At 32.8% G+C, this 24,861-nt stretch overlaps 1 protein-coding gene and 1 long non-coding RNA gene across 3 annotated transcripts in view; one reads left to right on the top strand and one right to left on the bottom strand.

The window, feature by feature from the left end:
* Window positions 1-24,861, top strand: part of LOC128875972 (phospholipase B1, membrane-associated-like) — a 42,349-nt gene that overhangs the window by 847 nt on the left and 16,641 nt on the right. Inside the window, exon 1 of one of the 2 annotated variants that reach the window (XM_054122038.1) lies at window positions 8,113-8,385. The exons of the other annotated variant lie outside the window; for it this stretch is intronic. The gene's annotated coding sequence lies outside the window, so the exon portion shown is untranslated. Of the gene's footprint in view, window positions 1-8,112; window positions 8,386-24,861 lie in introns of those variants that run through there. 2 annotated transcript variants of the gene reach the window in all.
* LOC128875976 (uncharacterized) lies at window positions 1,956-10,603 on the bottom strand. Its single transcript, XR_008456924.1, has 3 exons — window positions 8,508-10,603; window positions 6,689-6,947; window positions 1,956-5,605 (listed from the first exon to the last, which is right to left on the bottom strand). It is a non-coding gene; the product is annotated as an uncharacterized LOC128875976 (long non-coding RNA).

The raw sequence follows: 24,861 nt of genomic DNA, 5'->3' as shown, positions 1-24,861 counted from the left end.
GTAAAAGTACTCGAATCTCAACATTTTTCATGATTTTACTAAAATGAGAAACAAATTAAACGAACAATAAATTAATGTAGCTAATGATTAAATATGAAAGAGTATTCCACTAGTGATGTAAAAGTACTCGAATCTCAAAATTTTCCATGATTTTACTAAAACGAAGAAACAATTGAACGAACAATAAATTAATGTAGCTAATAATTAGATATGAAAGAGTTTTTTTTGGATTGGAAACTTTTATTTTATGTATTCTGTTGTGCATCACACTTTCAGTCCGCAAAGCATGGTCATTGTCTACGCGCTAAGTTCTCTTTATTTGTTGCTTATGAGGATCGCATTGAAGTTAGATCGTCCCCAAAACTTCTTTTCTTTTATTAGTAAGTAATACTTACATCATGTTACATCACAATGTTATGTACGATCCATTTTTTTTGCTCTATTACCGTTATAATATCAATTTCTACAAGATAACGTTATCGATTTATATAAACGCTGTCACACAAAACAGCTGAGTGCAAGGCGCGAAAAAAACTGCTGGAACAACCTAATATGAATACGAACACGAAGTCACATTATTAATAATGTTCTTCATTCTTGTTGGACCTGTTTTGACTCATGGTTCAGGTTGGTCGTCGCTCTAGCTTTTTCTCAGAATTCGGTTTGAGAGTATCTTGTGACCAATTCTAGATTAGCTCTTGTTGATGATCGTATGATATTGTTTATACGAGAGCGCGGGCGAGACTGGAGATATGCAGTACGTTCTATCGTACAGGGTGGTCCGCCTAAACCAAGTCAGCTGAATATCTCTTCCAATCGCGATGATAGAAAAAATAATATAAAAATGATTTACTCTCTATAATGTCCTCTTTTGTACCAGATAAAACATTTTTTTGATAGCTTCATCCTCTCGTGAGATATTTAACCATGCAACCTGAATAGCGATATAAAAAACATATCGTAGTAAATAAAGTTTAGCGAATACTACTTGAAGAAAAACATGATAAGTTTACGGAGTCTCCTATCTGGAAGAAACGTATAGTATCTATGGATCGTATTTAATTTTTGCATATTAGGTACATATCGATTGGTAAACAGCTTGTATTTAATTGTTTTCGCTTCAACAATGTTTGACGAAGATGTGACAGTAGTCTTCCTATATCTATTGGTCAAACGCTATTTCAATACATAACTTTCGATACTTGACTATTCAAATATTTTTCGAACAGATCAAGCATTTGGTTATTCGGAAAATTTAAATAGAAGTAGTCTCAGTCTAGTATACGATAGTTTCATTTCGATAGTTATTTGAATAACAAATATTAGAATTCTCAAATTTACAAGTTTATTTGTAAGAAATATAATAAAATATTTCAGTAGTTCTGGCCCTATTATAAACATATAATCTGTAGATGGTTTCGGTAGATCTAGATGCAGAATGTTGCAACGAACACCTGAAAAGACTGCGTGTAGCTTTTAGGTAGCAGGTTCCTCATTCCTGAATTAGTCAGTTTTTTTTTTCACTGAGATGACGCATTACACGTCATTGTACGTATCCATTCTTCCTATCGGTTGACGTACAGTAGCGGAAAAAAATATCGTAGCAACTATCAATTCTCTAACTTATGTCTTATATCTTTTTATGCATAAATTTTCTGCTGAAAGTCGATACAACATAATGTTCATTATGTTCATTATATATAATGTTCAACATAAATGTTCTATACGATTACATAAATGTAATCCTAGGTAAATTTTGTGTACAAACAAAAATAATTTAATTTCTTTCATTCAATATTTATAATTTCTTTCAAGTTTTATATAATGTTTTCACTCATATAATTATGATATTGTTGGCCGTAATTAACTTTGCGACGTTCTTACGAACGCTATCAAAGTTCTTGTTTATGACATTTGTTTTGAATTTATCGACTTTGCACTTAGTTGTCGCTGATTTGTCCGTACGTTAGGCTAGTGTGGCCCTCAGGGGTTGTAGCTATGTTTGATTGTAGCTACAGTACGTGTTTAGCAATCCTGAGGTACACGAGCTATAGGGGACCAGTGAACCCCAACAAACTATTATCATATTTAATGAGGATATCAGAGAACGAAGAGAATGCAAAGCATTGTAAAGAAAGAAATTAATGAATATTCTAACAAGAGACTATGGAAAACATATGGAAGGGAGGAAATCACATTATGAGGCCAAGAATTAAGAGTTTCTTGGAGTGTTTTTTTTTTTAATCAGAAAAGTTTATGTACAGTTGTTTTTTTTTATTTTGAGAGTATTTCAGGTACGTTTCAAAGTACATTTGGTAATTATTACAATTCATTTCACACAGAAATCTTATAAGTCAAGTATTATGAACCGTTATGTTTACTCTACACTATTTGATTCTTGCTTGAGTTATAGACATTGTTGTGGTCCAGGAATGTGGAGTAGCTTGCTTTTGCAGGATATGCTCGAAACAGCCATTCGTTTGGCTAAATAGAAAGCCTTCATGACAAATAGTCAATCTAACAATAAGTGAACAAAAGTCATTCGTGGTGGTCGTCATAGTCTCCTTTTATTTTTTGTATGCAAGTTATTGGAAAAGGCCTAGAGTGGTAGAAAACACTTCCATTCCCTCATTCGTTTCATTTATAAAGCGCAATGACTACGGCACTTGTCCAAAGTTGACCATTTTAATTAATAGGTAACGGTAGCCTTAACGAGTTCCATATGGGATACTATGTCTCAAAGTCTACTCGTAAGATATTTTAATTCTATATGACACGTTTTCGTAAGACACCTTTTTTTAAGGAATTAAAGGAATTAAAAAGAAATCGAAGATGACCCCGATACCTCTGTGAACCAACAAAGTAAAAGCGATTGATTAATTGTACGTCCCTTTGATATCACGCAACTATTGCATGAACAAATTTTATACATGTACGATAGTCCATTGAAGAGCTATTTAAGGAGGCAAAGTTAAGTGGTTGAACTTGTATGAAGTTAAGACAAAATTACGATGCATATTTCCAGAACAAACAGAACTGTTTTCTATGTTTTTGATAGCACTTGAATGAATAAAAATGGAATAACGAATAAGAATCAAGTAATGATATGGTAAATAGTAATATGATTAAGTATAACGACGCACTTTTTGAGAGAGAAATGATGCAACGGTGATGACGAAAGGACTTTTTCTAACGATAAGTGTCGAGTCATACGACTTCTTAACGTCATGCGACTTTCGCCATTGATTGTTCGATCGACATGCTACCATTTAAAGCAGTATTAGCCATGAATTATTTCTTCATTAGTGACTGTATCTTTGCCAAAGAGAAACATGTGATCTGTCTCGTTATGGTTTACGATCAGGTTAAATCCGACTGTGACGAGAACAACGTAATCGTGAAACACCCTGATACAATGTCACTGACACAGCTGAATACGAGATACACAAGAGTAGAGAGTACGCGTACATTTCTGCAATTAAGTGATGCTTACGTGGTTAGATAATTCATACGTAGTAATTATTTTCCTCGTTAACAAAGCAATTTGAGTCTATGTGGTAAGAAAAAATAATAACTCGTTGCGATATAAGACGATTTATTAGTCAATGTTTCAGTATAGAATATATGGCTTTTTCAAGAACAATTTTTTCAAGTGTCACATAACTAGAATTAATATATAATTTCTATTATTTAACATTAAAATTACCAAGCCGATCAATTTAATATATTTAGGTGTTTTGAACTTCTTTTTAAAATTAATCAATTATTAACAATGGTACTAATATGGTACTAGTTATATTGGTAGATCGACACATTTATTTTGAACTTCTCTTTAAAGTTAGTCAAGTATTAACAATGCATTTGCTGACATTTTTGCCAACAGTTATTGCAACAACTTACTAATTATATCGATAAATTAAATTGCTTCTCTCCCTTTTAATTTAAAAGATCTAGAAGTATAGAATAGACATGCGGTGACTCTCTGTAGTTTTAATAATAAAAGAAAAGAGCAGTTACCGCTAAAACTTCCTAGTAGGACGAACAGTAATGCTTCGTTAAATGATCTCCATTTGATTTATATAACGTGCACAAGCGATTAACACAACCAGTATTTATACTCGTTGGGTTGTCTAAATGTAACGCTTCCCTGGCTTCGAGTAGAATCCCCTAGGCCCTAGATGGACAGCAATGATCAAGTAACGAGTATTAGGTGGTAAATTAAATTCTTGTAGCTCGTTATTAGAGCTACTAGTTTAGACACCGTTGAAAGTGACTTTGTTCTTACATGTTAGATTTCTCCAAACCAAAGAGATTTTCTACTCAATTAAAAATGAACCGCGATAAGGTAACTCTGGAAATTATAGAGATTTCTTTTTCAAATTCTTACACAACATTCTCGAAATATGTATCTATCTTTTTAGAGTCATTGCAAATGTTGTGCTCTTCGTTTGTTCATCTTCCCGTCGAAATAAATCAATTTTGTCGATGTAAAAGCAGCAAAAATTAAATTTATCACCTAATATTTCGCAACGGCGAGTTAATCGTTTAAGGATAAAAATTACTTTACTGAATTGACGTTGGGAAGATGCGCGAGTAGCCAGCTCTTGCATTATTGGGGCGTACATTAACGTTTCATCGACATTGCATCATTTTAATTTTCATTTGAAATATAATACTGGGAATCCCAAAATATCGTATGAGATGATACCTTGGTAGATTGGTACCATTACCCGAAATCTAGTTTTATATGCTTGTAGTGGATTATGTAACAGCAAAAAGAAATTTCGAACATGCACAGATAAAAAACGTTACAAATAATAACATTGCGGAGTTACTACATATAAATGTTATTGCTTTCTAAGTTTCGAGAAGCACAAGTATCATCGCTACTACCGTAATTACAATCTAATCGTGTATAATAAATTGTGCAATATAAATTTGCTTGTGTATAATATTAATATTATAGTAGCATTGAAAGTGAAAAGAAATCTCGGATAATGTTTTGCACTTTCGAGTCAACAAGGAAGAATCGTGTATTTCTTAATGAAATATAACAATTAATTTTATCTCCTACCGAAATGTTAAGATATAATTTGTTTGTGAACATCATTAAATCGAAAATTATTTAAAACGATCAGATTATACAGATTATAACAACGAAAATTATTTAAAACGATCGAATATACCTGACAGAAAGTGAATAGAGGTGTGTCTATCACTTTCACAAGTTCAATATTTCACGAAACATTTATAAACAAAATTTAAAACTTTATGCAGAATATAGAAATGTCTACAAAACTATCAAAATATGAACGAGGTATTTGGTACATAGTAGATCATCTAATAAATATAGTGTTTCTCAAACTTTACTTTCGCTCAGATCCATCCAATAAAACAAACAAAAATTTCAGTGACTCCTTATAAATAGAATTATATTATTATTTGGCCTGAATCTTGTTGAATCTTGTCTTCTTCTTTTTGTGAGTGTGCAAGATAAATTTGATAAGGTAGTTACTCTTTGGTTTTTTCCAAGTAAACCGAGTAGTTATTTTAATTCATTATTAACCTAGCGTTTTGAGTATGAAGTTTTCCTCGTCTGTAATATCTGTATAATATTGGGAAACCATTATTGAATAAAAATTGTGACAAAAGGGGTTCGCATGTACTCAACAGCTTTGAGTAAACATTGTTTAAGCGATACGAAAAATTTGTATATTGTTAAACCAATGGTTGAAACAAGAGAAAATTAAAGTCATACAATCACCGTTTTTTCCATAATAGGGCAATCGGTAGAGAATTAAAACAGCGTTTTTGTGACAAAAACACTAACAGCAAACCGATTGTCCAATTACATAAAAGGGGATGCGTAGATTAATAGGTATATTTTTTTCACTCCCAACTCTCTTCCGTTTTCTTGTTATAAACAATTTAATACAAAAAAATCGTGAATTTTGTCGTTTTTTGCTTATAGATTTTAAACCAATGCAGTAATATTAATGCTCCAAGATCAGCCATTTATGATCAATTTTCGAAGGGATTTCTTATACTTTAAAACATTTTATCGAAAAATCAGAATATACGTTTCGTAGTGCATGACATCAATTATTCAAATCTTTTTTTTTAAATAAAAATCGGTCTTACTAAAGTCTCACTAAAAAATTCAGATCGCGATTGTGAGAAAACTAATTATCCGACAATCTCTGTTTTTTGTACACATAAAGAACACATTAATCGCTACTTATCCCCAAAAGACGAACGCTTCAACTCAAAGAATGGCGAAGTTGGGAATTTTTGAAAAAAAAACGCTGAATTTTCCGGTTTTCCCGATTTTTCTTCGTTTCTCATTATCCAATCGAGACGTTCTAGGTCTCATTCTGTAGGTATTTTCATCATCTACATTTTGTCTGCTTGGAGCATTGATATTGCTGCATTAGTTTAAAATTTGTAAGCAAAAAACGTCAAAAATCACGATTTTTCTTTTGCATTAAATTGTTTATAACAAGAAAACGGAACAGAGTTGGGAGTGAAAAACATATACCTATTAATTTACGCATCCCTTTTTATGTAATTGCACGATCGGTTTGTTGTTAGTATTTTTGTTACACAAAAATGCTCTACTGTTTGGCCTATAAGTACCAATTCATCATTCGTTCATAAAGCAATATCTGTATTTTTTTTGTTATCGTACCTTGACCGGATATTTGTTTGGAATAGATTTCATAGGCTTGTCGTTAACAGAGTGGATAACGTCATGTTTAGGCGCCGTTTACATCAGCCGAATGAAACTGATATTATTTCGATGTTCGCTGAACTGATATATCTTGCTGATAAATTTTCATCTCTATAACCGTTCGACATATGATTCTCTGTTTCCTTGCTTTAAACGTAGACGAACCTCCTTTTAACCATTTCAGTGCCAAAGGGCGGTATATCGCTCCACCATACACCTGAAAAAAGCACCAAGAGCGATATATCGCTGCTCATTTTTGTTTACATCTCTTTTGTTATCCATGTTTGCTTAAAATTGTCTGACATTTCTCGGATACGTATGAAAATTTCCTCTGGCGCTCAAAGACTTAAACAAAAACTTCTTGTTTTATTCGTAAAGATATGTTTTCAATAGAAAAATATAAAAAGTATTTTAAAAACAGTAATATTTTGGAATGTCTCGAATTATTATTAAAACACCATCCATCCGTAGGAAACTGGATGCAATAAAGTACAAGATGGTCCATCATAATTTTAGTGTTGTGCGTAGTATATCTTTATTTAAGCCGTGTAAGATTTAATGGGAATGTGGGTAAAATATTTTGAATCCGATTAAAAGCTGTAATAATATCATTTCAGAGTCGCAGGTTACCAACCACTGATCCATGCAGCCGAAATCTTATCTGTCGGTTTCCAATGCTGTGTAGCAAACGTATAGTTCAAAGAACTGACTAATAATCAGCTTTGATTCAGTGTCAGAAATCTTTTATTAATCTTGCTAATCGCCGAATGCAGGATATTTGTCAGTTTTCAAACTATTAACCGAATTTTTATTGTTGTATATCAACCGATAAAGTGTTTCTCCAAATTATATTCATTGAAACTTTCCAGAGTCCATAATGTAATAATAAAAATTGAAAAATTCTACGTTTAGATCTTTAATATTGGTAAAAGATCTGTAATAATCACAGTGTAACTGTCACAGTGAAAAGTGACTATGAAGAAAACTACGAAGAAAACTATTTTATGAATAAACATATATTATTTTAGCTCTAAGTGAGTGTAATAAGATGTTGAATAAGTTTTTTGTTTTTTCTTTACTCACTAGAGGGAGTTAATTCTAAGACTATGATGTTACGTTGAAAGAAACTGGTTGTTAACTGATAATTATGCGTCTGTACATCCCGAGTTTTACAGTTGGCTGATTAGTCAAACAACTAAATATTAATCGCACAATTAGTGGATGTAAAAGTCGCATAAATGTTGCCATTCACAACGAATAGCGTGACATTGCTATTTTATAGTGAACTATGAAATCATGCCTACGATAATGAAATGTGTGATAGAGCTATCGATATCGAGTTTAATAAACTAGATATATTGCATCAGTTCGAAACATTTTGTTCACTGTGCTTGCAAGAAACAGTTTGTTTCCTTCCTCGTTAAATTTAATTGCACTGAAAAAAGTGGAGGAACAAGTTATGGTGTTCGAAAGTGAAATAAACGATAAATTGATTTCAACGTAGTATTAAATTATTCGATACTGATCATGATATATTAAACGGTAGTAAAGTAAGTTTTATTGCAGTGACTGAAAAACGAATAGTAACATTAATCGAAAACAGTGGAATCTTCAATATTCAAATTATGCACTCAGAAATGTGTGTAGTTCTTTGGGTATGGACATTTTCAGATAAATAAAATAATTTTTGGAAAAAAATATAACCGACTTCGAAAAAATATTAAAACTGCGCTAAAAAGTATGAAATAATTTCTAGTTAATTGATACGAATACTCACCAGTTCTAGATTTTATTGCTTAAAAGTATGAAATAATTTCTATTTCCTTTATATTAAATTATGTTAAATAACCGTATCTGTCACCCTCAGGGGCTGTAGAATGCGAATACATACGCAGCTACAGTACGGGTTTAGCGATCCCGAGGTACCCGAGCTATAAGGAGACTAGCAGGTCCCGACAGATATGAGAGTTAAGTGATACTGCGAACAGTATTAAAAAACAATGTAGAAGTCATGTAAGACAAAGTTATGATAAGAAGATGGAAATAAGTAAGAAGTATGTATTAGTGCGATAACTATGCATGTATAGTTAATCACTTGAGATCAATACAAGATAGAAGATACATAACTGTCGAAGAAGAGAACAAAGGATGGGGGGAGGGTAAACACTGAACAATAATCGCGTGACGATTGATTCGAGAACTCGTTGGATCCATCGAGAAAATAATTCGCGAAATATTAATATAACATGTCAGTAACAAAACATGCACAGTCACATTATTTCTTTGAAATCCAAAATTCTGTTGGAATAAAAATACGGTATAGTGATTTATTAGCGACGTTTGATTGATTTCTAAAACGCAATTTTATTCTATACTTTCAATTTTTATGTTGTTTATCTTTTATTCAATGTTAGAAAGTTTGCGTCCAGGTGTGAATTTTATCTATCTCTGGGAGACACATCTTCACAGATACTGTCACTAACTTCGTCCATTTTCTGAATACAATCAGTATAAATATAACATTCTTGTAATAAAATCGTTGTCGGATATTCTATGCGCGTATCTGCTTCGTTAAGAAAGAAAATGCAACGTTAAGGAAGAAATGTATACTGTTCAGATAATGGGAGTTCTAAAGTATCACGATGGACCGTCATATGAAAAGAAAATAGATATATATTTATACTTGCTGAGTAAAGAAGAAATGCACGTGCTGCAGCGGAGTCGTATGTTTGCGTAGTATTCATGAGGATATCACACGTGTAAAGGTCATTTTAGACGGTCATATCTGTTCTCAGTTCAGTTTCAGTTTCACTCGAACTGTCAGTTTTTCCTATGTTTAAAAAGTAAACAGTGAAAGGAAAACTGAAACGAAGACTGAAAACTGACGGGATGAATAGACCTATTTGTTTCATTTCATTTGTCAGAAATCCTATATGTAAAAACAAGAGCGTCACGACTCGCGTCAGTTTTCTTGAAAATTTTGTACGGTGTACGTATAGGTCTGTCGCTATGTCCAAGCTTTTTCTTTAGAATCGAAACTAAAGCTGTTGCAATAAGACAGTCAGTCACTTCATCCATGAATTGTGATACCACAAATGTACACTTTTAAACCGGAATGAACAATATATGTGTTGAACACTTTTAATTAATGAATTTTTGCGCGCAACTCAACGGGTTACAAAGAACTGAAACGATTGGGAACAGTGAGAACTGAACGCATCGTGTAAAAGAATCTAGTTTTCCGAAATGAAATGAAACGATAATGGAAATTGAAACTGAACTGAGAACAGATACGACCGTCTAAAAGGACCTTAAGAAAACATTTGACTAAAGTCACGAATTATCATATCGTTACCATGATACTACAAACCTATTTTCTTTCTTTATTTACTTACTGGTGCACGTTTTTCAGTTCCATGCTTAATTAGAGCTTTCAATTGAAATTGAATCTACTTGTGGATTTAGAGAGGCGGCCGAAAGTCCTTAATGAAATCATGTATGAATTTGGATGTGAAATTCCAATCAAATGAAAATAATGTGTTAAAAAGCGATTTTGATGGTATTCAATTACATCATGAGATAATGTCGTATCGGGAAATTTTTCTTGACGTTATCGAACAATCCTTTTCAAGTTTCACAAAAGATTGTAGATGCTGACTTGTTACCTTGTTTCCAAAAGTTTACTATTGCATTGAGAATTTTTTTAACCCCGTCGGTTTCCGCAGCATCTGCCGAAAGAAGATTCTCGAAACTCAAAATAATTAAAAATTATCTCCGATCTACGATGTCCCAGGAAAAACTAAGTAGTCTTGCACTTATTTCTATTGAACATGAAATATCAGAAATATTGACTTATCAAAAATAATAGACGAATTTGCGTCTCTAAAAGCCAGAAGAGTTCATTTGAGAACGTTGGTACAGTAATTTTGTTATTTAATTTAGAATGTTTTAAAAGATGTAGGTATCACTAAAAATGATTCTTTTTGTCATTGTTTTTATAAATAATTATTAAAATAATGTAAACAATACATATTTTACAAATGAGATTGCTCATTTATCTTATTCTATATAGTACTAATATTTTTGAATTTCCTCAAATTTTAACGGAATAAAAGAGCGGCGAGAAATAATGGATTTGCACAGTGACGTCCAAGCAATTAGTACCGGCACCGGGTAACTATCTAACTTCCATTTAGGATTCATGATATCGTCTGAAACTTTAGCAATCATTTCTTATCATTCATGACATAGTGCTTCAAAAAGGATCCTTCATTTATCACTTTGTTGTAAAATGTTTCATATAGATATTTAGTGGACTTAACAAGGTTATTAGTGACGTAACACTTTAGAATTTAGGTTCTTTTGTATTTGAGAAAAACTTGAAGTTCCTTTCAACTCGTTTAATACAATTTTCAATTTACCTAATTTTTAAACGAATCGCAATTTATTTAATCGCGAAGAAAGTGTGAACAATCAATTTCAATTCAATTAGATCCTACAGAAGGTTGACTTCCAATCCTTAAACATTCTAAAATGATATAACGAATAAACATACTTGTTAGGATTTCGTATAAAAATAATTAGAATACTTTCTACGGGATACTACGCAATATCTTTCTTAAGATGTTCATTTGAATGTCCGAGAATGCAATTCATACGTTATAGTTTGTTAGTCAAATATCTATTGAGCATATTATACATACTCTCCTAAATTTAGTGGAAAACGATATAGAAAAGAGCATTTTTTTTTCATTCATCGACAGATAGGTGCGCGCATGTTGACAGAAAATAGGCGTATCATACTTTAAAATTTAAACGGCCCCAAAGGCTTTGTTAAGGACTTATTGACTTCACAATATGAATGACAGGTATACAATATCGTGAAAGGTTTTCTATTACCGTTCGTGCATATAGAAAAGAGATAACGTTTTATTGTTGAATATACAATACCGTTCAAAAGTCTGGGAGGTAATCCATACTTGTTGGATTCCGTGACACAGTATTAAATGAAACCGTTTACTCTGTTTTTAATTTTAAAGCATCTGCTGCAATATTTTACTGATTATGACACTTTAGGCAAAGTAGTTAAAATATTATTAAGTACACAGTGTTTCGTTGATTCTAGATACTTGGCGCATGCTTCCAAAGTGTTTAGAAACTTGAGTTATCACTAGACTACGAATGTTTATGCAAATTCATATTTTCACGTATACGGAATTGACAATTAAAATGAAAATGTTAATTCTTAATTTTGTAACTCAATCTTTAATGGCTGTTTTAATCTTTACTGACATAATCTTCTTTTAATCGTTTCTTTCGTTTTATGTTGCAATTATGATAATTCGCTATCACACTCTCCTAAATTTAGTGGAAAACGATATAGAAAAGAGCATTTTTTTTTCATTCATCGCCTTCCATCACACGCCTTCCATCAATGTTTAACCCTCTATAGACCAAACTTTTGTCTTCTTTAAGCGACTTGCAAGGCATTTACTTTGATACTTCAGGTCGATGGTGATGCCAACCGTCATCGATATTGTTACTGGTTATCAGAGACATTATATAATTAACACGTATACTTCACCTTGTGAAAAACTAAAATTATTTGGTAAAATGTCGATATATTAGCGTGTGATCTGAAAATGACACGAGTCCATACAGGGTTAACTTTTAATCTCGCATAAATTGATGGTTCCATATTTAATTACATTACTTTAGAGCCTAATTTTGAATAGTATAACATAATCTTTCACTGATCTTTTCCTTCGTTTTTCCATACATACGAGGCTTGTGTAACGTTAGATCTAACTGGATAATTTCATATATCGAACGATTACACAACACAAGTTACATCAATATCCTTTACTTAGACCATGAATAGCAGTCTGACACATTAAACACATGTTGCAGCTGAAGCTTCCGTAATTTGTATCGGTGATACTTTTCTTGCAAACGCGGAAAGCTTACATTTTAAGTACAATGTACAGTAGCAATCTCCGTTATTTGTACAGTGCTCAAGAAAATATGTGATTGCTTCTGTAGCGTTTAACCAACGATCCAATTGCTCAACGTGTTTGTATTTCATTTGATATACCGATATTTTTAATTTATCGCTTTGAGTTCATTAGCAGCGTGTGTAATTGTGCATTCACACATCGACAAAAAAATATATACCAATAAATCGTTAAGATGCCATCAAACTTCGACCGAAATAGTTATACGAAGAAATAGGTCAAGGCACAGCGCCTCGATATCTTTTCTGTATTTGTCTTTCATGGTTCTGATAGAAAAGAACAACAGATGGTTCCACGCGACATAAATGGAAATCTGTAGTTTTAACTCGTGGACTACCATACCAATAATCTTGAAAATTTCTACTGTAATTAAAAATGTTTACAGACTATTGAAAACTACGTAATTAAACATTCATTGTGGTATTTATTGTAGCAACTTGATAAAAATTCAAGAATTTCGTTCAAATTTATTTTCCTTGACGTTTGACTTTCAGAATTAAATTTTTTTTAATGCTTTAGTGAAAAGCACTGTCGCCCATATATCGGTGATTTTTACTTGTTAATGGTGTTTATTTTAAATAAATATCAATTTGTGTAGATATTATTCAGTGTTTGTATAAAATGTCTTGCATGAAAAATTAGTGAAGAAACAGTAGATGTGGATCACACATTTGTAATATAGAAGCTGATTTAATTACAGATTTTAGAATTCAGTTGAAGTATTTAATACAGAGTGAATCAAGCCAATGTGAAAAGTCGTAACTTCATTATCAGTCCTTTTAGAGATAAATGTCAAAGGGAAAACATGAATAGTTCAAAGAGTATTATATCTATAGGTCCATATTTTTTTATAAGCGCAATGGTGGATGTGGGTGTCGATACTTGCATTCTTGTTTAAAATGAAAATGCATATATTTTTTGCATAGATTGAATCCTTCCTACGTCTCAAGAGTTGCGTCGTATGTCCTCCTTGAAACGATGCAACTTTTGTATGACAAAATTTTGTCCACAGTAATTGGTTTAAAAGTTATTTAAGATGCATCACCCTGTATAATGTGTAATAGTTTTTTTTCTTTCTCTTTTAGGAAGATAACACATTAATCTTGACAGTTGCAAAGTTACCACGAATCAGTTTTCTTTCAAGTTACTATCTCTTGCCAAGTTTATATCTCTTCCAATGTCATTATCTCTTGAGAGGTATTATCTATCCTTCCAACAAGAGAAGTGGAAACACTTTGACCTTTTGGTGATGGCTGACCCACGGTCGACATGAAAATTCAACTTCAGAATATGTGTAACTAAATTTTTATACAGCAGTATTTAAAAAGTCTTATTCCAAGTTTTTGTTTTTGTTATATGTTATACAGAACGTTGTGCAACAATATGCACGTTCATGTTCTATACTTAATATTATTTAATGTTTGAATTATTTACTCAGCCATCCTGCTGGCCATTGCAACGACGAAAAATTTTGATCGACTTCCTAAAGTAGTATTAAATTCTGTTTCCTTAAGTATAATTTTCGTCTGTTTCTTTCGAAACTATATTTACAGTTAAGAGACTTTGATCTAATTCCACGAGATTCGTATCTTTCAAAGTGTATATATTCATGTATTCAAAATTTCAACTCTTTACATTACATTATCCAAATTTGATATTTTTTAAGAAACAAATGATAGTTATGTTCTTTTTTTATTTTAATAGTTATATTCTTGTACATGTAAATGTACATCTACTTTAATAGCGTGAATTACTTTCTTGTTTATCGCACCTTCTTTTAAAGGTTTCTGAAGAAGATGAAGACCATTCAAATTGAAGAACACTAATTCCGTATTGTTTTCCCGACATGTTCTCACAACTGATCCCACTATAAAGATAAATAGTAATCTTAAGAAAGTTCATGGCGTATGAACATGGCGTACTTTTTACTGTACCAATTGGCAATGTGTTAATCAGTCTCCCGAATAACTTCCAAGGTTATTTGTTCGTTTGAATGTTGACGTTGAGATGATTCGATGAAGAGATAGTGCGACCCAGAGACATTATTTCGTGACGCTATTCAGCAGCGGGCAACAATATGCACGGAAACACCATTCTCCGCGTGACGGGATCTCCTGAGAGAACTCGAGGAAATTGGATACCACGTTATCACACATATTGTTCGTCATCGGTAGGAAAGTTTGAGTATTGGCGCGAAATGACGCGCGAGGCGGCCCGAATCGGAAGTTCACTGACCCTTGACACTGACTCGCGTACATGACACAGGACACGAAGCATGGAACCAGCGAGATGGAGAATGACAGAGGAAGGGAAGACTGGCTTACCTTAACCTTGACCTTACGCAACCCTCCAGCCCCGCCGTTCCTCACCGCCCTCGCCAAAGATACATATTCACCGTCTCTTTCGTTTGTTCGGCACGTCGCTTGATGTCGTTCTCCTTCTCGCTCCGTTTCTCGTCTCTTCGCGCTGTTACAACAGGAGCACCGAGACGTTAAGCGGTATTTTCACATGCAACGATCACTATCGCCGATGATGTAACGGTGTAACGGTGTTTACATCGGTTTCCGTCTCCACGCGTTTTCATGGTGTCACCGTATTGTCACCGTTAGTGACTTTAATATGTTTGCACGTGTTTCTAATGCAACACTTGATCAACATTTGTTGTTACAAATTTTGTTGACAGAGGGTCAGAATCTGTTGTAATGGGAGAAACGAGAGCACAGATGGCGTTTGCGAGGATAATATTATGATTACGATGACGATGACCATGTCTAGGATGAATAATACGTATGATAACGATGGTGATCACGATAGTTATGATGACGATGATTATAATGGCGGTGACGACATGAAAATGACATTGACGTTGTGACGATGACGATGATGACGACGATGACGATGATAAATACTACGTATGATAACGATAGTGATTATAATAACCATGATGACGAATTACAACGATGTCAATGATTATAACAAGGACGGTGATGTGGCAATTACGATGACGCGATGATGATGATGGCTGTATTAGGGAGACCAGAAAGTAATGTCGTTTCTGCGGATGTCAATACTTGTTTATCATTTATCAGGTCATTGTGTACCAATTGATTTTTATCGATCTGAGTTTGAAAATTTACACGCTAGATAGCAAAAGGTTGCTGGTAAAGACTGCGAACATAATTGATTAAAAATAAAAACTTGTTATGAATTTATTTGTTAGAATTTAATGTAAAAGAAACGACATTACTTTCTGGTCCCCCTGGTATATATATGATGGAGCAATGAGATTCCACACCCATGAATATTATTATTCCTATGTTATTTTCGACAGTGTTGACAAGAACAATTTTCTCCTGTATATGTAGAAATCGTGATGGAGAGGATGAGTTTTCAATTTTTATTTTATAGTTCCGTTAATAAAGTCATTTGAAAAAATGTAAGCTTCGAAGTGGCGATCAACTCTGACTGGCGCCAGCAAGTTCAACTGCCCTTTACTTTGCTGGCGCGGCAGTTGATTGGTGGCGTCATTTAACTTTACATGCAAATTAAACTGGCGCCACTTTATCGTCAGTTATTAGCCATCGTGTTAGCTAAACAAAAAATGGTTGATTTCTAAAAGTTTTTCTATGAACAATAATAAAAGTGTCAATGAATCGATCATTAGAATTTATAAAAGAATATCCGGAGACGTATGCGCAATATCCATGCTTGCGAAATCACATTTATTCATCGTATACCGTCATCGCTATCGTTATTGTCACAGTTATACCCATTGACATCGTATCATAATCATCATCATTACATTGTGATATAGCTCCTTTATCGCATCGTCGTAATCTCGTCGTTATATTATTGTCACTGTCATTGTCATGTCATCCGATCGACACATTATCATAACGCTAACACCATATTATTATTACCAAATTGTTGTAATCATTGCCTATGTTACTTCGTCAAATTGTCATAAATAGTCATGCCGTTATATCGTCATGTTGTCGTATCGTTATATCGTTATATCGTCACATCATCAAATCGTCATCCCATCATCATATTATTGCAACATTAACATCATATCGTTATTGCCAAATCGTCATTATCATTGTCTTTTTTACATCACCAGATTGTCATATATCCATGTCATCACATCGTCACATTGTTATATCGTCACAAAATCTCATCCTCATCGTCACATTCTAATATTATTAATGTCGTTGTGTTGTCACATCATCCCGTCACTATATTATCACAACATTAACATCATATCGTTATTGCCAAATAGTCATTATTATTGTCTTCGTTACTTCATCAGATTGTCATATATCCATGTCATCGCATCATCACATCGTCACATTGTTATATTATTATATTATCATCGTTATATATACACAGAATATTTTGTATACACAAAAATCATCTATGCTTTCATTTCTTTTCAATGCTTTCTGATCTTTTATGGAAACACCTGAAAATACAAACTATTGATATTAATTATAGAGCCGTCAAAACGTGTGGGAATCGACCTGAATTGATATCGACACCATTTAACTGACATACTACTAGCTCCTACAATCATTGCATGTGGAAATCCCGCTTTACTTTCCGTGTACATATACATTTCTGTGTCTTTCATACGGAAAAAGCCAACTGCGCGATCGATGCCCGACGAGGGGCCAGCAGCCTGAAATAGATGAGGTGAGCCTCCTAAATATTAAAAGAGCCACCTAAATATAAAACTTATTTACTGGGACAAATTAAGAACATTGCTGTAATCGATCGATACTATTTGTTGGAACAAGATCTTAACGGTTTTCAATTCGAAAGAAAAATGCTCATTTATCGGAATATGTAAATGTAACATAAAGTTATACGTAGAGATTTGAAGTCCTTAAGATTTCTGAACCTACAGATTTCTGAACCTACAGATTCCAAAACCTAACGATTCCAGAGATTAGAGATCCTAATGTTGAAAGATTCCAGTATTTAGAGATTACAAGTTCTAAAGATTCCAGGGTCTACAAATACTAGAACTTACATGTCTCAGAGCCTAGAGATCCCAGAACCTAAAGATTCCAAAAACCTAATGGTTCCAGAAATTACTGATCCCAATGTTGAGAGATTCCAGAATTTAGAGATTCCAAGTTTTAAAGATTTCAGTGTCTACAAATACCAGAACTTACATGTTTCAGAGCCTAGAGATCTCAAAACCTAGAAATTCTAAAAACCTAATGGTTCCAGAAATTACTGATCCCAATGTTGAGAGATTCCAAAATTTGGAGATCCCAAGTTCTAGAGATTCCAGGGTCTACAAATACCAGAACTCAGAGATGGGGATATTCATATTCATAAATATGAGTATGAATAAATTCACATGATGCAGATTTGTGAATATGAATATGAATACAGTTATGAATATGAATATGAATAATATTATGAATTAAAATGTGAATAACGCGTTATTCAATTTTTATTCGTAAATAACTCGTTATTCGCATTTGTAGTCATGAATAGCGCGTTGTTCACATTTTTATTTATAATTAATTCTTCATTAAATAACGTTAATCACTTACTTACATTGTTTATACTATCTCACGGAGAATCATTTTCACTCCAAACAAATAGATATTTGCAAAAATTATGTAATTTATGCAAATAAAAGAATCATTGTTGGTAGTATTATACAAAACATTATAGTTGTGTTAATAAACACGTATACGAAACTCTGGAATATGTATAAGCACGTTGGATAATGAATTAATGACACACTTTCATTAACACCTTTTGGTTGTAAGAATACCGATTAAAAATAACGATAAAAGGGGGGAAAAAATTAATTTTGCAGACTTGGACAAACGCAAATACAAAAATTAAGTAAGTTTATTCTTCAACTTCCCCATCGCCTAAGTTTGCCATCAAGTTTGCCAGTATCCTGAAAAACATGACAACACGTGCTATACGGTGCTATACGGTGGCTACTGGCCGACAAAGCGAGTTGTAAACCTCTCTTAAGCTGGAAGGACCAAATTACTGTTTGTGGTACAAACTAATACAGAATAAGTACTAAATATTCCACTTCTGCCAGAACTTACATGTCTCAGAGCCTAAAGATCTTGAGATCCTAGAACCTAAAGATCTTAAAGCCTAAAGAGCCTACGATCTAGATATCTAAACCTCTGTAGATATGACGTCATTTAGATCTCTGAACCAACAAGTATCAGGATTTAGAGATCTCAAAGTCTAGAGATTCCTAGATATCAAAGATATCTAGATGGTATCTATATGATACTAAATATTCACTTCTGCCAGAACTTACATGTCTCAGATCCTAGAGATCTCAGAACCTAAAGATTCTAGGATCTTGAAATTCTAGGATCTTGAGATCCTAGAACCTAAAGATCTTAAAGCCTAAAGAGCCTACAATCTAGATATCTAAACCTCTGTAGATATGACGTCATTTAGATCTCTGAACCAACAAATATCAGGATTTAGAGATCTCAAAGTCTAGAGATTCCTAGATATCAAAGATATCTAGATGGTATCTGGATACTAGGAATCTCAAATACTAATGAGACTCCAATGTCTTAAATCTTAAGAAGCTCTTAATGTAAGGTCCATACTATCGATATTAAAGCACTCTGACTAAACAGTTAAGAGAGAATGGATTCTTTAGTCATGTACGAAAAATGGAGCGAGAGAAAATGAAAATATTCGTCCGTCCCATACTATTTCATAATCTTTTATAAATTACTACTAGGAAGAGCAATAAAGGTGCTTTATGAAAAAAAGAGGTCCTACTATATGTCAATTTAAAACCAACTCTCATATTTGTACTACTAAGAAGAATTTTTCAAAAAGCGTTCATCTTCTTTTGTGAGAACTAGTTGAGGCTTTTGTGGCCTTTGAACTAACGAAAGTTGTACAAATTGTTTGAATAAATTCAAGTAAAAAGGATCAGAGATAAAAAATAAGATAATTTTGAAAATTCATTGTGTGCTCTCGTTTTGTCGGATCAGTATGTAATTCACGTTACAAATACATGATTTCCTGCGATTTGCTGTTTCTGGAATCGTTGCTTATCGTACGATAAATGCCACGCTAAGTCGTTCAATGTTTTCCAATAACGTACAATTTTACAACTGAGTCAAATCGTATGCGTAAAATCGCTGTTCGTTGCGCAACAATTTCAACATGTGATATTTCATCTATCCGCGATATTCGAATGCACGAGCTCCGACGTACCTGCATTTTTCATCTTATCTGATGTAATGTTAGTAAATAGTTCGAGTCTTACGGTAAAATGAATTCATTGGTACACCGACGCTCGATTTGCCAACAGAGGTCTGCAAACAGTAATCGATTTTTGCAAGTTTCCTAACAGTAGCAGATAGTGATTCGATTTTACCGGTAAAATATATATTTGACATATTTCATCAACTTACAGCTGGTAAATGATCAAACAATTAATAACATATATGCTTGGAATCGACTCTTATCGAACAACTAACCATAAGAGTTTTTAATACTACCTAGCGGTTTCATAATGAACTACTGTAGTCTGAAGCAAACGCGTGTTATAGAAATTTTAAATAGTCTTTTGTAATATTTTACAATTACAATTTGACTTACATGGACACCGTTTTGTTAAATATAAATTTAAGTTGTTCATAGTGGTTCAGCCGAAAACTTCACTTTGCTTTACTTATGTACATTAAAAATCTCTTTCAGGTTTTTATTTTACTTTGGATGAACACAAAGATAGAAACAATGGTCAGTCTACATTTTACTATTACTACTATTATATTAGTACTATTTTAAATAATAAAGAGTATAATCACTATACATTATAAAATTCCATAAAAATTCATATATATACAGGAAATATAAATAAACATATGGTGTAAGTTGCATATTTCCGTATAGAACAGTTGTTCTTTAAATCAATTTCAAACATTATCTCGAAAATCGATATTCGTGAGAAAAACAACTCTCCGCGATTTTAAAAGACGTGTTTCTTTACCTTCCTTCCCCAATTCTCAGTTGGCTTTGTAACTACCGCGATCTTACGGTCAGACTGACAAACCACTTAAACCGTTTCCAACGTTGATGGTATGTCGGTACCTGTACTATCACGTAACTAAGTTAGCGACTACTATGCAATTACTTTTGTAATAATCAAATAAAGACCTATACTGAATATTTGAAAAGGCTTAATTATATATTCTTGTTTCTGATTTTATTTTAAAATAAACTGTACGTAGGAGTGTGATATATAATATGAGGGTAAGTGTCTGAGTGGATCCGTGTATGCAATGGTTGCGTGGGAACGCGGTGTGATTTGTTATTTATAATAATTCGGAGTTCAGTTTGGTCGAGACAGTTGTAAAAGTCAGACAATAAATAATTCGTTGTCAAACTGTAATACGTTTTAAAGTCATTAGATTCCTACTGTAGAAGTGTCGCTATACCGTTGAATTCGTTACTAACTAGGAATTAGATAAATAATTGCAATCTTTATTTGTTAACTAAACTATAAACTCCCTTTTTAGTAATAAAATATAGTAACGTAAGCCGCAATTAGTTTTATTAAACAAAATTTGGTACAATTCCAGACTAAAGAATCATGCAATGTGCTGACAGTAAGTTAAATGCTCCAACGTATCTAAATTTAAAGAAAATGGAAAAGTTACCCTATAAAGTGACTGACTTTATTCAGAATGTGACTTTATTACGTTTCGATAAAAACGAAAATATGTTTACCACTGTGACGATGGTAGTCCTTGATATAACATTTCTTAACTCGACAATTATTTTGTATTTATTTTACTTGGGAAGAAATGTTACCGTCTATATTTACAAATAATCACATTCAATTATTGTTCAATGAACCTGTTTGTGAGTTACTATAGTTTATTAGAACTACCGATCTATAGCTTGATTAATTAACGAGCAATAATAGTCACTGCTGTCGCTTTTTGCACCGATTAACTTCGATAATGGTGTTTGGGGAAAGTTACGATATGTTCTCTGTCGCGGCGCTAAACGGAAGGCACACCTGGGTGTTTATTTCAAACAGGTTTCGAGAGAAAAGGAGATCGAAGGTTATCAGACCTTGGCAAGTTCAATGCAAACTTGACTACGTATTATTTAAATGCATTTCGATCGGTGTAGGTGAAATGCAGTCGAGGTGAGCAGGAAACACCTGAATTTCGAGGATAAATATATTTCGGTGTATTCAAATTGTTATTGATTCACCTTTACTTCCAGAGTAGGCGACATAAAAGGCTATGGTGTTGCTGAGCATGAATTGCAAGGTCATAAAACGCATATTCGGTAAATGATGGCACTTTTTATTAGTGTTTATTGAAAATACAGTCTACGACAAAAAGATACCACGGACTGTATTATCAAATTCATTCTATGTTTTCAAGATAATTTGCTTCGTAAGATCATCAGGTCTGACAAAACAAGATCGTACTACTTGAAAACTTCTCGATTGTCTGTAGAAAGAAATTTCAGTTGTAATTTAATTGATTTAAATCATTTTTACACGTTTCGTTAGTATTTTATAAGCCGTAAAATTTGTGTATTATAAAAAATTTCTTAATTTCTTGTAAAACATGTTTGATTAAAAATTGCAGTCGATATCGAAAAATGACGGTAAAATAGAAAGTTAACGTAATAAATAATCATGGCGTTGATACAATTATTCGTATGAAAAATTGTATTTATTCCATTAAACCATTAATTTATTATTACATTGACAATGGATCTTGGATTAATCGTTGCAATGAAAGATGAGGTTGCTTTGAAGTAAAAGATGATAATCGAAGCAATACATGGAACGAATTGACTACCATATCAGCCACATATGGATGACAAAACCTTCCAATAGAAGTTAACAAAATTCATTCTGAAGATCAGAGATGCTAAAGAAAACAAATCTGGATAATATTCCTGAACTCTGATGAGATTGCAACAATAAATATTAGGGGGACCAGAAAGTAATGTCGTTCTGCAAATGTCAATACTTGTTTATCATTTATCAGGTCATTGTGTACCAATTGATTTTGATCGATCTGAGTTTGAGAATTTGCACACTGGATAACAAAAGGTTGTTGGTAAAGAGTGCGAACATAATTGATTAAAAATAAAAAGTTGTTATGAATTTATCTGTTAGAATTTAATGTAAAAGAAACGACATTTCTTTCTGGTCCACCTAATACTGTGACAAATCATAGATTTTGTAGTTTCCAATTATCTCAAAATATAGCTTAATGAAAATGTTCACAAAAGTAAATGTGGTAGTCAACGTGTTAAGGAAACCTTTAAGGAAACATTTTTAATCAATCAAAAGTAACTTTCCATCTTTCCTCAAGATATTAAATACAATGAAATCTGTTCTTTGTTGCGATAATTCTTTCGTCGCGAACTAGAATTTTGTTCGTCCCCAACAATTGTAGATATAAGAAAAACTTTAAATAGAAAAAAAGTATCTCTACTGTTTGAAATGCTACGAGTCGTCAGTTCCTCTTTGTTTGGACGCTTAGGCGGAAATATGCACGGTGCGTGCGTAATTATTCAAGAATATTTACGTTGATCGTGTAGTATCCAGCATCATCAATTTCGAGAATTACGCCTGACAGCCGTGCGTGCCATTTTAATTTACGATACAAAAGAGAATAATTTCTGCTTTTATTGCCAGAGCAAACGATTACTGGCGATACGAGCGAAAATTCCGATGGAATTTCGAAGTATTTGTGTTTCTAATTGTCACAGTGCTAAAGGATGTTGCTAAATTTAAATCGAGTCTATTTATGTACTCGCTTCGCTTCTCTCAAAATTGTATAAACATTGATTACACAGTGTAAAGAGGGATCTTGTCATAAATTCTATCGCTAAGTTTGAGTAGTTGGTTGACAATTTAACTGCTTCTGTGATAGGAGATCAATGATAATTACCGTGAACATTATTATACTTATCTGTCAGTTATCGCGATCACTTCTTCAAGAATGATTAATAAAAGTATTCATCATCCAATAACTGTTAGCAGCAGTTTCGTTGATTTCAGAATGAGAATTTTGCAGTTTCGAATGAGCCATTATTTGTTTACATTTTCATGTGTTGTTTTAGAGTTATCTTCAAAACCTATAAATGTCAGAAATATAAATTGTTACAAGTATCGAGAATAGGACCTATTTTCATTTAATATTATTTATTCGAAATTACAAACGATCTCTCAAGATTCAATACACTTGTCTCGAAACACCTTGCATACAGATTGCTATAAAAACATGTTGACAGACCTCAAGGGCAAATAATGTAGACAATACATGTAGTGCTCTCAATTGGTAACGCAGGTCAAAAAATCAATGTTGTCAGAGTTAATATCGTCCTTATTTAAATCGAAAATCGCTTTGATGTCATTTTTTAATATACATACATTATAATTGCAGTTATCCCTTTCAGACCTGAATTATTTTCTTTTCCCGTACTAATCTAATTTAATTTTTAGGGTTAACTTACAATTAGACTAAAATTACTATGGAACAAATAAAAAAAAAAAACCTAATAGTGTAGTTTTTGAAGAAAAGTGTGTCGTTAATTTTTTAATTTTGTGTCCTCAATTGTGGACGCCAGGTCTGAAAGGGTTTTAACATCGTTGACTTGGTTGATTCTTCAGCAATGAGAATCATATTATAGAATTACAAAATGAATAAACTAGAAGTATATGCTAGAATCATATTATAAAACGATGAAATAAATATAAAAATTCACAATTCTATTTAATTATTTTTATTTTATAATATATTTTATAATTATAAAAAGTTTCCTAATATCGTAAGAAGGAATACTTCCTCTGCTCTTGCGAAGAGAATATGTTTGATAAGTAATTTGAAAGGACCCAGAAATATTTGAAAGTGTACACAATTGTGTAAAGTCGCGTGCAGATCAATGAGCCAAGACAACCGAAGACACATGTGCTCAGACTTTACACGAGACTCGAGCACATGTGCCTTCGGTTGGTTTGTTTCTTGGTCTGCTCACGCCTTAACGCAAAGAGAATATTAATTAATTAATGCATTCTAACACGATATAATGACTAATTAATATACACTCACA

The sequence above is a fragment of the Hylaeus volcanicus genome, chromosome 4 (assembly GCF_026283585.1).
Source record: "Hylaeus volcanicus isolate JK05 chromosome 4, UHH_iyHylVolc1.0_haploid, whole genome shotgun sequence".
In the NCBI taxonomy this organism is placed as follows: Eukaryota; Metazoa; Arthropoda; class Insecta; order Hymenoptera; family Colletidae; genus Hylaeus; species Hylaeus volcanicus.
This window is presented reverse-complemented; position numbering and strand designations above follow the sequence as displayed.